Source organism: Carassius auratus, chromosome 13, assembly GCF_003368295.1.
Source record: "Carassius auratus strain Wakin chromosome 13, ASM336829v1, whole genome shotgun sequence".
Lineage (NCBI taxonomy): Eukaryota > Metazoa > Chordata > Actinopteri > Cypriniformes > Cyprinidae > Carassius > Carassius auratus.
This window is the reverse complement of record NC_039255.1, coordinates 20,633,923-20,650,088: the sequence shown is the minus strand read 5'-3', so window position 1 is coordinate 20,650,088 and position 16,166 is coordinate 20,633,923.

The following is a 16,166-nucleotide window of genomic DNA, read 5'->3' as shown; positions in this document are numbered from 1 at the left end:
TTCCAAAAAAATCAGAAATATGATTTAATGACGGTCATCACTGAATAAAAAGTGCTGAAGCACTCAATCTTGAACTCAGTTATTATTGTCAAAAATGTCTATTTTCGCAGTATTTATTTTTTTTAATTAATGTTTTTAATATATAATATAAATCACTATTCTTTATTTAATTGCATTTATTTTAAAATACATTAATCATATTTATTTAAAAATAATGTTAATTATTAAATAATAATATTATTAATATTTGAACATGTGGCCTAACCACCCTGCAGGAGCCATTGTTGTCTGGTGACAAGAAAATCATAAAACATAGAAGAGCCTCATCATAAAATATGTTTGAAATCATTGTTATTTATAAAATCAAAGTGGTGTAAACAATTTTAAACTGTATAGAGCTGTTGGCATTCACGTGTTTTCTACTATAATGTTAAAAGACGGTTTCTTTTTATCATGTCTTTATTAATCTTGTCATTGACATACACAGTTATCTAATAAACACAAAGATATTTGGAAGAATGTTTGTAACCAAGCAGATCTCACAACCTTTTAACTGCCATTGTAGGAAAAATTATTATGATAGTTAATGGGAGGCAAGATCTGCTTGGCAAAATTTTTTCTTCAAATTATCTTTGTGTTCAGCAGAACACAGAAAGGTATACACGTTTGAAACATGAGGATGATAAACATTACAGTTGTTTGGCTCATTTCTTGTATCCACCACCCCCAGCTCTTCCTGGAGCATGTTTCAGGTGTTTGCCATTGCTGCATCAATTTCAGAGTCTCTACCTCTTCCACAGCATCTGAAGGGAAGAGAATATATTTATTTCTTAAATAAATAAAATGAAAAATTTGAGGTAAATGACATGCACTTATTTTCAAAATATTTTTATGGTCTACAGCTAAAATGTAAAAGAACCATGGAACAAGATGAATGAATCATGAATGAAACATTAGAAATAGGTAATCAACATGCATTAGATTTTATTTGTATTATGTAAAAGCTGTTCTGCTTTAAGTGGGTGTTAGATCAGTTGGGGGCCCTTGAGAAAGACCCTTAACTAGTGCAACTGTGTAAAAGTGAACAGGACATTTCTGATAAAGCCAGGTGGGCTGTGATGTTCCCATGAATAGATAAAGCCAATAAAAATTACATCAATATACAAGAAACAAAGGCTACAGTAAAAAAATTACAGTGATAACTTTGACTTTATTCATTAAACACTTTATACTATGGTATACCATGTATAAATTCAAAGTAAATTTTAGCCTACTAGCTAATTTTAGCCATACTCAGTAAAACTCAGTTGACAATGTGGGCATAATTTATCTCGGCTCCTTCATGTCAAACAAGTAAAACTCAAGCACGTTAATCAAATTGTCAGACACAGACGAGGACACAGAGGATTCAGTGCAATAGTATTTAATGTGACAGAGAGGTTTCAGACACAGGTGAATCTTGACACAAAGATGACACAGTGATAATACAACTTTCCTTAGGTGATGGTGACACAGATGATGACTCAGACGAAGACGATGGGCACAGGAACACAGATGATGATGATGAGGGTTCGGAGGATCAGGTAGGTCAGACGAATGGCGTTTCGGTAAGGGTGAGGAGATCGGTGCAAGACCAGACACTGGGTGATGGTGACGGATGGGTTTATATGTGGCACTGGTGATGATGCACAGGTGTTCAGAATTCTGGTGATTGGGGACGAGTGGGTGTGGCATAAGTGTCTGATTCAGGGAGTGTAAAAGGTGTGGCTGTGACAGTACCCCCTCCTCCATGGGTGGCTCCTGACGACGGGGTCTACCTCGGCCAAGGGGAGCGGGGCGGTCTGGATGGTCTCGGTGAAAGTCGGTGAGAAGACTGGGGTCCAGGATGTCGTTACGATTAACCCAGCAACGCTCCTCTGGGCCGTAGTTCTCCCAGTCCACAAGGTAATCAAGTTGAGGACCCCGTCGTCGAGGATAGCTCTCACCCGGTCGTTGTCTTCTTCGATGGCTGGAGGAGGAGGTACGGCATCATCACCAGGCTCTGTGGATGGAGGAGACAAAGGTTCAGTGAAGGGTTTGAGGAGTGAGACATGGAATGAAGGTGAGATACGGTACTGTGCAGGGAGCTGGAGTCTATAGGTCACTTCGTTCAGTTGCCGTTCAATCATGAATGGTCCGATGTATCGGGGACTCAGCTTACGGCAGGGCAGCCGGAGGCGGATGTCCCTCGTCGAGAGCCAGACTTGCTGTCCAGGTTGGTATTGCGGCGTAGGTCGTCGACGAGCGTCCGCTTGCTCCTTATGCCTCCGAACTGCCCACTGGAGGTGCACGTGAGCCGAGTCCCAGACCCTCTCGCTCTGTCGGAACCAGTGATCTACCGCTGGGACCTCCAAGGGCTCACCCGACCATGGGAAGAGTGGAGGCTGGTATCTGAGGACACATTGGAAGGAGGTGAGCCCGGTGGTAGATTGCTGGAGGGAGTTCTGTGCGTATTCTGCCCAGGGTAGGTACCGGCTCCAACAGTCCTGGTTGCGGTGGCATTATACCCTCAGGAACCTCCCAATCTCTTGTATCTTACGCTCCGTCTGACCGTTGGTCTGTGGATGATATCCCGAAGAGAGGCTGACGGACACCCCTAGAAGACGGAAGAAAGCTGACCAGACTCTGGAGATGAATTGGGGACCCCTGTCGGAGACGATGTCCTCTGGAATGCCAAAGTGACGGAATACATTGTGGAATAGTGCCTCTGCCGCTTCAAACGCAGTGGGAAGTCCTTTGAGAGGGATGAGTTTGCATGACTTCGAAAACCTGTCGACCACTACCAGCACACAGGTGTTGCCTTGAGAAGGAGGGAGGTCAGTCATGAAATCTACTCCTATATGGGTCCATGGACGTTCTGGAATGGGCAAAGGCACTAGTTTACCTTCCGGGAGTCTCCTAGGGGTGTCTGCTATGGTGCAGACTGAGCATCCTTTGAGGTAACGGGCGGTGTCCAGAGCCATCGATGGCCACCAGTAACGTTGTTGTAGGAGCGAGGGGGTCCACCTCCTGTCTGGATGTCCAGATCCCGGAGAGGTATGAGCTAAGTCCAGGAGGGTAATCCGATGTTGAGGAGGGACGAAGAGTTTCCCTTCTGGACCTCCTGGCAGAGCAGGGTGTTGAAGGTTTTCCTGTTCAATCAGAAGATCAATATTCCATTGAATGGGACTTACAATCATGGCTGGAGGGAGGATTGGTTCAGGAGATTCTGGTTCTGGGTCTGCCTGATGAAGACAGGAGAGAGCATCAGCTCTATTGTTCTGGGAGCCAGGGCGATAAGTGACTTTAAAGTCGAATCTCATGAAGAATAAGGCCCATCTAGCTTGGCGATGATTCAGTCTCTTAGATTCATGGAGGTATTCCAGGTTCCGGTGGTCTGTTATTACCTCGAAAGGGAACTGGGCTCCCTCCTGCCAATGACGCCACTCCTCCAGAGCCAGCTTGATGGCCAGAAGTTCAAGGTTACCAATGTCATAATTCTGCTCCGCCGGGGATAGCTTCTTCGAGAAGAAGGCACATGGATGGAGTCGTGGAGGATCCCCCTGCCGCTGGGAAAGTACTGCTCCGACCCCGGTTGATGAGGCGTCCACTTCCATGAAGAACTGTCGGTTGGGATCAGGGTGAACTAGGATCGGAGCGGTCTTGAAGGCTTGTTTAAGTTGGTGGAAAGCTTCAGTGGCCATGGGGTTCCAGGACAGAGACTTGGGCCGGTTCTGGAGGAGAGAAGTTAGAGGTGAGCTGAGTAAACTGTAATTTTTGATGAATATTATATAAAAGTTGGCAAAGCCCAGGAAGCGTTGGAGTTCTTTAATGGAACCAGGTTGAGGCCAGTGTGTGATGGCGTCCACCTTCCCCTGGTCCATCTTCATGCCACGTGGGTCGATGATGTATCCCAGGAACTGGACTGAGGGCGTGTGGAACTCACATTTTTCCGACTTGAGGTATAGATGGTGTTCCCGGAGTTTTCGGAGTACGAGTGTGACGTGTTGGATGTGTTCCTCCTTGGATCTGGAGTAAATTAGAATATCGTCAATGTAGACAATTAAGAACTGGTTAAGGTATTCTCTGAAGACTTCATATAATTTTGGAAGATGGATGGACTGTTGGATAACCCATACGGCATGACCCTGTATTCATAGTGCCCGGAAGGAGTGATGAAAGCAGTCTTCCACTCGTCCCCCTTCCGGATGCGGATCAAGTTATAGGCGCTCCTTAAGTCGTGAAGATCTTGGCTCCGCGTAGTTGTTCTAACGCTGCTGGGACCAGGGGAAGAGGATAACTGAATTTGATGGTTTGAGAGTTGAGATGGCGATAGTCGATACACGGCCTCCATCCTTCTTGGCCACGAAGAAAAAGCTGGAAGCGGCAGGGGAAGTAGATGGTCGGATGAATCCTTGAGTGAGAGCTTCCTGTACGTACTCCTCCATGGCCTTCTGGACAGAGGATAGACTCGTCCCTTGGGAAGGGTTGCTCCAGGCAGGAGGTCGATGGCGCAGTCCCATGGCTGATGAGGTGGAAGTTTCGTTGCCAACCGCTTGCTGAACACATCCTGGAATGCCCGATACTCTGAAGGGATGACATGATCCACCTTAGTTTCGGGGCTCTCCACTGATGTGGACTGGACCGGTAGGGATGACTTCTTGATGGAAGGAATGACCTTGGGAACTTTTACTGGGGGAGTGATGCAGGTAGGATGACAAGATTTTCCCCATTTCAGGATCTCACCTGTGGGCCAATGGATGTGTGGTTGGTGTAGGTTAAGCCAGGGGCATCCCAGGATGATGTCTGCGGTGGATTCCTCCAGCACCATAAACGTGATGTCTTCCTCATGCAGGAGTCCCACGCGGAGGATGATTGTGGGGGAGAAATAGCGGACAAGACCTTTGCCCAGCGGCTTTCCCTGTATCGTCGTTATTTTGGGTTCGACGGGGCTTCGATGATGCTTGGCACTTAGACGAGTTAATGTTTTCTGGTTGATGAAGTTCCCCGCCGAACCGGAGTCGATGAGGGCTTGTACTGAAACACAAGAGTGGAGATGTCTTAGAGTAACCCAGGTTTTAGTTAAAGGAGCAGTTTGAGGTGGTATATGGATGGTACTCACCGCTGGGCGTGGAGGCCATACTGGACATGATGGTAATAGGTGTCCATCTCCCCCACAATAGAGACACAGCCCGGTGTTAATCCTCCGCTGACGTTCTGATGTGGATAGGTGGTTTGAGTCCACTTGCATGGGTTCAGGTGCTGGAGGAGCGACAGATGGTATAGCGGGCGGAGGAAGTACAGCGGGAGTGAGTTGATGACATGCAGTGAGTCTCTGGGTGACTCTGATGGATTTCTGAATAAGACACTCAAGCCCCAGTAAATCTTCATATACCACAATCAAACTTTGTATTTTCTCACATAACCCATGCCGATATGCTGTAATTAAGGCAGTTTCATTCCAGCCGCTTATGTAAGCGAGTGTACGGAAGCGTACGGCATAATCACTCACGGATTCATTTCTCTGTTGGTGAATTGTAAATAGTTGATCATGAACAGATAATACAGAAGTTTGTTGACCAAAGACAGATTTTAGCTGAGAACAGAAATCAGTAACAGATCCAGTGGCAGATGAGTTTGACTCCCAGAGAGATTGAGCCCATTGGAGAGCTTTACCTGTGAGCAGGTTGATGATGAATGCGACTCGACTGCGTTCAGTGGTGAATAAGTGAGCGTTGGACTCCATGTAGAGGGAACACTGTAGCAGAAACCCGCTGCAATCCTCCGCCGTACCGCTGTATGTCGCTGGTTTGGCCATGGGACTCGCAGGGGCAACTGAAGAAGTGACCGGAGTTGTAGCGGTGTTTGAACTGTTGACAGCAGGTGAGGAAAGTTGAGCTTGTTGCATGAGTGAGGACCGTACAGTGTGAACCAGTTCAGTGAAGGGATCCGCGGTACGGTCCTCGCCTGTATCTGAAGAGCTCTGCATGTGGTCTGGTCTTCTGTCAGACACAGATGAGGACACAGAGGATTCAGTGCAATAGTATTTAATGTGACACAGATGTTTCAGACACAGGTGAATCTTGACACGAAGATGACACAGTGATAATACAACTTTCCTTAGGTGATGGTGACACAGGTGATGACTCAGACAAAGACGATGGGCACAGGAACACAGATGATGATGACGAGGGTTCGGAGGATCAGGTAGGTCAGACGAATGGCGTTTCGGTAAGGGTGAGGAGATCGGTGCAAGACCAGACACTGGGTGATGGTGACGGATGGCTTTATATGTGGCACTGGTGATGATGCACAGGTGTTCAGAATTCTGGTGATTGGGGACGAGTGGGTGTGGCGTAAGTGTCCGATTCAGGGAGTGTAGAAGGTGTGGCTGTGACACAAATAATACAAAATTTACTTACCCAACAGTAGATTTTATATAATATATATAACGATACAACTCCTTCCTCGATTCCTCCTCCTCGTGGTTGTTCAATGTTCTCGTGAGATAATCTATCCTATCGCGGGACTTTGTAATATCACAAAATGTATTACTATCTTTTCTTACTACATCTTGGCAGCACAGTTTTGGCAATAACATCCAACTCAGACCTAAATGGTGACCGGATATATAACTGTTTTACATGCATATGTATACATTACATTAAAATAATAACAAGGAATACATAAAACAGGTTGAAATAATGACTAAATTGCAGTGTGGCTTTGCAATCACGTATCCGCACTGGACACTTTGTGATAATAATTTATTTAAACAAGATAAAGTAAATATATTTACTTTGTATACAAATCATGTATTTCATAAAGATAATTCCTGATTTTTCCCTGCTAGTCTTGCTTGACTAGACGTGTAAAAGACGTCAGTGGACAACTATTCACACCCTCTTTAAAACCTCTTAAAAACTACTTGGTGCACTTCAATTAATTATTGCAGTATTAACCAAGGTGGAAGCATTGGGGAAGTCGTGGCCTAATGGTTAGAGGGTTGGACTCCCAATCGAAGGGTTGTGAGTTCTAGTCTCGGGCCAGATGGAATTGTGGGTGGGGGTAGTGCATGAACAGCTCTCTCTCCACCTTCAATACCACGACTTAGCTGCCCTTGAGCAAGGCATCGAACCCCCAACTGCTCCCCGGGCGCCGCAGCATAAATGGCTGCCAACTGCTCCGGGTGTGTGCTCACAGTGTGTGTGTGTGTGTGTTCACTGCTCTGTGTGTGTGCATTTCGGATGGGTTAAATGCAGAGCACAAATTCTGAGTATGGGTCAACCAAACTTGGCTGAATGTCACTTCACTTTCACTTTCACTTTCACTTTCACTTTTAACGTTTGCATATCACAAGGATTTCATAGAGGGTCATGATGGACGTGTAATGCACATGTAAAAGACGTCACCTAGTGACATCCTCTCACAACCGATTCACAACAGGGTATATATTAAACTACACATACCTAAAAGTCAAAGTAACAATTATACAAGCAACCTCATAGAACTATAGACATGTACAAACAAATCTGAATGCATTTTTATGAAATGTTCTGTGTTACATATTTTTACAGATTTATGCCATCTTACCGCAACTATTTTTGGCCGGGGATACGACGTCGCCATCGGACCAGTGTTTGCTTGGTAAAGGATGACGGTTAAGTATTTTAATGTTATTAATACAATGAAATGGCACATTATACCTTTTAAATTACACATTTTTGGGCCACTATACATTCCCTCCAAAAAGTATTTTTGTACCAAATTTTCTAATCCTACAAGAGCTCGTTATGTATAAAGAAAATTCTGCTCAACTTGTTTTAATGTTTGGGGTGCAAAGATAAATAACGTTACTGTTCTCTTGCTGTCATACAGCATTTTGTCAAAAAAAAAAAAGCTAAATGGTTGATTTGTTCAAGGTTCTCATCTAAAGAAAACTACAATGCTTTTTTTGGCAGGGTCATTTATTTTGCATAAAGCTTATCAACATTCACTTCATGACTTCCTAGATGTGAAAGAGGTCTGCTTTATTCTCTAGGAAATAAATCATCTCGACAAAGGAAGGGGCCCATTAAATGTGTAAATGAGTTTATAAAAGCTGTTTGCTTATGGATTGAAGCTGTCAATGTGACAACTTAACTAGACAAGGTATGTGTGTATGAATGTCTATGATGTTGACCACTGTTAATGTAGCTGTACTTCATTTACATAGATAGACTGACATTTGCAAATGAATAACAGCAGTGATGAGTTTGCTTGTATGCCTTTCAGTCTCTCTCCAGTAGCTGATATCAAAGGGGTCACTGCCTTCAGTAGACATGATATTGTTTTTCCTGCTTTAGTTTTTATTTTTTATTTTGTACTGTTATCTGAGGTCCACTTATATAATGTTAACAAGAATTTTTATTTATTTATTTATTTATTTTTTTAAATAGAAGTAATAGGCTATCTGTCCTGTTTTGATGCCCTCATAAGAATGCTCGGTTTTAATAGTCAAGTTAAGTCACCTTTATTTATATAGTGCTTTTAACAATACAGATTGTGTCAAAGCAACTGAACAGCATCAAATAGGATAATAGTGTGTCTATCATGCAAAAAGGCAGTTCAACACTGAATTCAGTGATCATCAAGCACAGTTCAGTTTAAACAATATCTATGCAATCAAGTCGATGATATCACTGGAAATTTAATGTCAACTAAGCAAGCCAGAGGCAACAGCGGCGAGGAACCAAAACTCCATTGGTAACAGAATGGAGAAAACAACCTTTGGAGAAACCAGGCTCAGTAGTGGGGCCAGTTCTCCTCTGGCCAGATAAAACCAGCAGTTCAATTCTAGGCTGCAGCAAAGTCAGATTGTGCAGAAGAATCATCTGTTTCCTGTGGTCTCTTCCCGTTGATCATCTAGGAGACAAGGTTTTGACTGTGGATCTATCTTTGTGACTTATGTAGTTGTCCTGGTCTCCACTGACATTCAGATCTGTAGAGGTCCTCTTTCAGGTTCTTATCCACCATCTGGGCTGGATACGTACTGCAGTGATCATCTGATCAGGATAAAGTCTGGATCTGTTTGCCTATGGTGACCTCAGAATAAGAAAGAAACAGACTAGTACTAGCATAGATGCCATTCATCTAATGATGCAGCAATTTTTATATTCTAGGTACTATCAAATTGCCAAAGTTTTGAGAATGCAGCGGACGTGAAGGACTATAGTGCAATAAGAGCTTTTTCAAATACTGAGGTGCTAAACCATTCAGGGCCTTTTTATAAGTAATAAGCAAGATTTTAAAATCTATACAGTGTTTAATAAGGAGCCAGTGCAGTGTTGACAGAAACAGGCTTATATGGTCATACCTCCTGGTTCTTGTAATAACTCTAACTGCTGCATCTTGGATCAGCTGGTGTTTGCTTATTAAGTATGTAGAACAACCACCCAATAAAGAATTACAATAATCTAACCTTGAGGTCACGATCTCATGAATTAACATTTCTGCATTTGACGCTGAAAGTGAAAGTCGTGACATTTGCCTAGTATTGTAACCCATACTCGGAATTGGTGCTCTGCATTTAACCCATCCAAGTGCACACTCACAGCAGTGAGAAGTGAACACACCATGAACATACACCTGGAGCAAGTGGGCAGCTATATATCCAGCTCCTGGGGGGCAACTGGGGGTTTGATGCCTTGCTCAATGGCACCTCAGCGATGGGTAATGAGGGTGGAAGTGAGCGCTGTTCATTAACTCCTCTCCACCTACAACTCCTGCCAGTGAACCTGCGATCTTCAGGTTACAAGTCCAACTCTTTGACGATTAGGCCACAGCTGCCCCTAAAAGTATGTGTCAGAAGTGGGAGCATAGGTCATAATTTAGATATAGATTTTTAGATGGAAGAATGCAGTTTTACAAATGCTAGAATTGTCTTTTCCATAGCAAAGATTGCTATAAAGTAGCACACCTACAGTAGGTTCTTAACTGATGATGAAGAATTAACAGAGCAGCCATAGAGTCTTAGACAGTGTTCTAAGCCAGTGGTTCCCAACCTTTTTTAACTCGCAGCCTACACAACCAAACACATATATTTGCGCGGCCCACTGCAAAATTGTTTTACTGAGCCCGCTATTGTTGAGTTAATAACTTAGTACTCAGAAGCTAGATTGTTAACTGTCTTTATTGAATGAACTGGCAATGAACAGAAAATAACCCAACTTCTGTAGTATATGCAGGAAAAATATCTAAGATAAATTGCCATTTATCATCTTCTGCGGAGGCGGGGTTTAGCCCCACTGTCATAAAGTGGCACATTCCACAACTGGTCAGACTGCCATCTAAAAGCGGTTTTTAGACTTAAAAGAAAGTTTTTATGTTCTGAAACTTACAGGTTTTTTTTATAGTACAATGACCTCTTATATGTAAAACGATCAATGGAATTTTGATTTCTCAGTTCATGACCCCTTTAAAAGTAATTATTCCTGATCTATAAACATTGCTTTTCATTGGCATTGTCAATATGCAATTGTATCATGAAAAGCTCCCAATATCAGAGCCTTAATTGACCAAGAGGAGCTCAACTCCCTGTAAGGTTCTGTAGTTGAGATGTGATCTCATTTTACCTAATTGATGGCTTGGATGACATGTGACAGGAGGGACTGTAATAGACAGCAGGTAAATTGGTAACTGTAATGAATGAAAAGGCAGGGATTAGAGTGATTTATAGCCAGAAGACTGAAATGCACTGCTTTCATAATACCTACCTATATGAAGTTGGTGGTCAATATTCAAGAATAACTTACAATTGCGGACTTACGAGGAAAAGTTGCCCCCCCCCCCCCTTTCCTTATTAATAGAATGTCCAGATCATTAATTATCCACCCAGAAGAGTGTTTAATAGAGTTGTGATGAATCTGACAGCCCTTGTCTGCTGTTGATATTCTTAGGCCACTAGAGAGTGAGATATCGAGTGGTTTGAATCTCTCTCAGATTGTATGTAGCTGATTAAGTGTTTGTGGATCGGCTCAGTGTGAGTGATGAAGAGTGTCATTCTCCATCCTGACTGAGGTATCTTTTTTTTTTTTTTTTTTTTGGAGGGATTTTTTTTCTGTTTGCATGCTGCTTCCATTTTATCTTTGACTTCTTCAAAATGTCTCTCATTATGAATGTAATCATGGTTCCCTGAGTAGGGAATGAGACCCTGTGTCCTTTAGGAGTCACTATAGGGAACACTTCGTCATGACCCGTGTCTGAAGCATACATTGAAAAAAGCTGGCCGGCAATAGCCCCTGACATGACTACCGGCATGACTATGGATAAATAGGCGTCGGGAGAACATGTCATTCACTTCTAGGGAACTAGAGAATGCAGTGTCTCATTCCCTACTCAGGGAACCATCGTTACATCCGTAACCTGAAATGTTCCCTTTCAAGGGAACTTCGAACTGCGTCCTCTAGGGGTCTCTGTGGGGAACAGTATACCCACGGTGCCATGCTGAGGTGAGTGCAGGCCAGAATCATGGCAAACACTCTACCATTTCCATGGAAGTTGCCCCTGGGACATTTAGACGACTGTCCGAGACATTACCCTTTACGGCCAAAGGCCTAGGCTACATACCCAACTTATTTTTTAGGGCCTCAGCCCAGGGTTGAGCTTGAGGTTTGGAATCAAGAAAGATTCCTTTAAAGGGATACGGCTAAGAACCTAGCATTTTATATTAAGTCTTACCTGTCACACAGGGACTACCGCTTGCTCTTACATAAGCTTGCTGAAGGAGCTGTCTCAAAAGATCCCTAGTAGCAACACCCTGTTTAGATAGGTATCTGAATATACATATGAGGAGTGGCGCCCAAGAAGAATGGGGCTTTTACCAACTCAAGAAAAGGCACGAAGTAACCGCGCAAAGCCCTCACCATATAGACATTTAGAGAGAACGCAGAGCACTAGCATGTGAACTTACCACAGTGTGGATTTCAGAAAGTGCACAAAGACTTCACGTGCACACTTACCATAACGTTAAATACTGGATTTTAAATACTGTTCTAAGGAGGGGGCTCTCATCTTACATGAGAGGAGAACTCCGAATTCAGAAAGAGAGTAGCGCACTCATAGCAACCCTCCTTTGGCTAAACTACCATGAGAACCGCCCAAATCGCCTCTCATGCTAAGGGAAGCGATGCTTGAAGTGTATAAATAAATACACACTGGCTGAGTGGAGCCCAAGAAACCAACGTCTAACTATCTCAAAAAAGGGAACTAAGCTGAGCGCGTAACCCTTACCATACAGGATTTCAGAAAGTGCGCAGAGTCTTGTGTGCACACTTACAACTTACATGGATTTTAAAAAGTGTGCAAAGTTCACGTGCACACTTACCACCATGTGTTTTCAGAAAGTACACAAAGCTTAGCGTGTGTACCTAAAGGTTCCCAAGCATCACAGAGGTGCTGAATCGCGGAGAGGCAAGCTCAAATTTACAAACCTCTGGTGAGGGGAGCATCACCTTAGGCAGCATATACAAGAAGACTTATGTAACTGCAACCTCCACTTCCCGCGTCAGCAACAACCAAGCAGCCAGGAAGCCCCTCAGGGGCTGTCTGACCTGGCCAGACATCCATGAAATTCCTTGCAGTGCTGTGCCGGGCCTGATGATCAAGAAGGCTCCTGCAGAAACCTGTGATCTGGTCGCCTAGTACCGGAAACATGAAAGCTGGAAACAGGGCTATCTAGAGATTGCATCTAGAGATAAGACTGCACAAGGGGAGGACAAACTATTGATTGAATTGACAATATAATATATGACAAAGAGGCAGGTGCGCTGATGTTTTTGTATTATTTATTAGATTTCTATAATTTTCTTAGTATAGAACAATTTATTTTTCTTCTTATTTACCTTAGTTACAAAATATCTAAGTTTACAATATACTTGCCAGTCCAATTTTCATTTCAATATAATTGCTGCTTGTTTAGTTAAATCTCTTTCTTTTATAAGATCTTTCAATTCTTGATCCAACCACGGAGTATTGACCTTCGAACAGTAAACTTTTTTATTGGTGCATGGTTTCTACAATAGTCATTAAGGTTTTATCAAAAATCTGAAATGCCTTCTATGGATCTTTTTGTAGAATTACCTCTGACCAATCTTCATATTGTAAATGATTGAATCTTTTATATGACCTTTTCATTATTACTTTTGGACCCGATTTAGGAACTTTTGTTTTCCTTACAATTGCAATAAGATTGTGGTCACTAAAACCAACTGGCACTGATGCACAATTTGAGCAAAATTGTAGTCTATTTATAAACATGTGGTCAATACAGGAAGCAGACCGAGTACCATCCTTTTTCAAACATATTCTAGTCGGTTTATTAATTACCTGTGATAATCCACATGCTATTGCTGTGCTCATTAATTAGATTTTCTTAGGACAGTAAGAAGAATTCCAATCTATGTTGAAGTCACCCATTAAGTAAGTTTCCAGATGCGACTAGTAAGCCAATTCTCTAATAGCTATTATGATTACTTTTGTTCCACCCGCTTAAATTATAAAAGGACTTGCACTGTACAATCTATTAAGACTATGTCTGTTCCCAGAATAGTGAGGTCAAAATATAAATTTAATCTAGGATCTAGAAAAAATCTTATCATGATTAACCTCTTAGCCTCAACACCCCTCAACTTGCTCGTGTCAGTGTATATGAATAGATTAAATGAAATGGGACAAATTTAATCTTGACAAACTATGTATCATTACAAAGATCTAAGCCTCAAGCATCGAAGACAGATCGCTGCTTTTCAATGGAAAGCTTATTGTACTGACTAAGTCCTAAACGAAGTCTAGTACTGGTTGCTAATAAAACGGATTAAGTTTAGACGTGTGCCCTTGCGTCCTCACATAATACAAACGGAGAGTTCAGTAATGTTACTATTATCTAGCAGATTTATTTTCCTCCGTATATCATACAATATCAATACAATATAATCAAAACAATAGCGGCAATATCTTGACTCATAATACATAACCAAAACAACAAACCGTATTCTTCACTATCAAGGCAAGACACAAAAGCACAGTCGAAAACTGTTTGCTTCCCAAATCAGCAACACCTGTGTCTGCGTTTCCTCTGGGTTAAATTACATACCTGGCTGACCTGAGATCAGCTAGGCCACAAAACACATCCAGCCCACTAGTGGCACAGAAAAAAACTACATACAATACCAAATGAATATGGCTCATACACTCCAGCCCCTAATTGCATCTCCCAGAGCAATTACACCAAATTCAAAAGAGCCATAAAACCCAAAAATATGGCTTATATGAATGGGAACCAATTACTCTTTAGCTTCATTAAGCAAGCATATCTTAGTTATGGGTCGTTCAATTATGTTTGTCCTGGTCTTCAAACGAACCACACGTACCAGACCTCTCTTATCAGGCAAAGTTTCCAAGACTCTTCCTAGCATCCATGACCCACGTGGTGCTGTGGAGTCCGCAACCATGACCAGGTCTCCAAGGTGCGAACAAAAGCAACAATATCAGGAAAAGTACTACAATAGGTCTGCGAAACCACTCACACCACTACGGGCTGGAGACCATGGCGCTTCTGAATCAGCTACTGTAAGTATGTTTTGTTATTAGTTTAAGTATTTGCTATTGAATATTCAAATGTGGAGTATTGCGCATTGCTTGTGTGTGTGTGTGTGTGTGTGTGTGTGTGTGAGAGAGAGACAGGGTCACATAGTGGAGTCAGCTGTCTTAACCTCCATTGCTTGTGTTCTGCAAACACTTGTGAGCTTTATCACTGTGTCTGTCACATCACTCTGTTCCCATTACGGGCTTGAACTGATGGTAAAACTAAGGACATTATTAACTGTCTTTACATTTATTTTGAAAGATGAAGCTTGTGATTATGGAAAGGAGTGTTACATTTCCGACGAGTGCTCGCAGTGTTCAGCCAATCACAATGCACTGGGTAAGTTGGACAATCAGAGCAGACTGCACTTGCTGGAAGGAGGGACTTTGTAGAAAACAACACGTTTGAGAGAGGTGGAGCAGAGGACCTACAATAATGTACAGTATTTGAAAAATAAAGTGTTTTTTGAACATTAAAGCATGTCAACATATTCTTTTACACCAGATACACAAAAAAATTAATTTCCTCTTCAGGAACTTGAGCTGTGTCGAAAGCTTTGGGGAACGCCTTTGGCGAGACCAACTCTGAATACTGTGTGCAATCTGTCCAATGGAAGGGCATGACGTCATGGGCGGGGAGACATAACGATCAGGAAGCTATAAAAGCACATGGCATGCAGCTGGCTTCAGCTTCTCGTCTTTCACTAAGTGCTCTGTGTGTGCATGTCATTCTGTCTTGTCAGTCTTATTTATTGTCGTTTGTCACTATTAAGCTCCTTTAAGTAGCAATAGTATGTCAAAGATCAAAGCTAAGACTAGACATCTGAAGGGGGTGAATGTCCCTTCCGGTGATCAATCAGTGGGTAAAAACCCCATAGTGACACATTTCCTCCGCGATGTATTGAGGCTGTGTCCTCCAGTACAGTCCTGTTTTCCCCCTGGGACTTGGTTGTGGTTTTAGAGGCTCTGTGTAAGCTCCATTTGAGCCAATTCAAGATATTTCAGATAGCCCCTACCTACCTAGACTTTGTGCCCGGCACGGCGAAAGCACTCTTATCCCCTTGAGCGGGTTATGTTACAGAAGTTCCCTCTGTCACACCACAACCAATAGTACTGCCCTTCTCCTCCATGTATCTGAATTCCTTAGCATATTCAAAACCTCAGAACAACTTGATGATGTAACAGAAACTATGGACTCTCTCTTTTCTAGCATTTTAAATACAGTTGTGCCTTTATGCATAAGGAAGCATATGCTTATGCCCGGAGAATGGAGCACAGCTGGAGGAAAACAAGACTACAGGTATTTTGTATTGCTTGTCCTACAGAAAAGCATTAAAAACTGCTAGATCTGATTACTTTTCATCTCTTTTAGAAGAAAACAAACATAACTCCAGGTATTAATTTAACAAAAAATAAAACATCAACAATAGTTGACATTGCCCAACATCATACCAGTAATGACTTTATGAACTACTTTACTTCTAAAATTGATACTATTAGAGAAAAAAAATTAACCATTCAGTCTT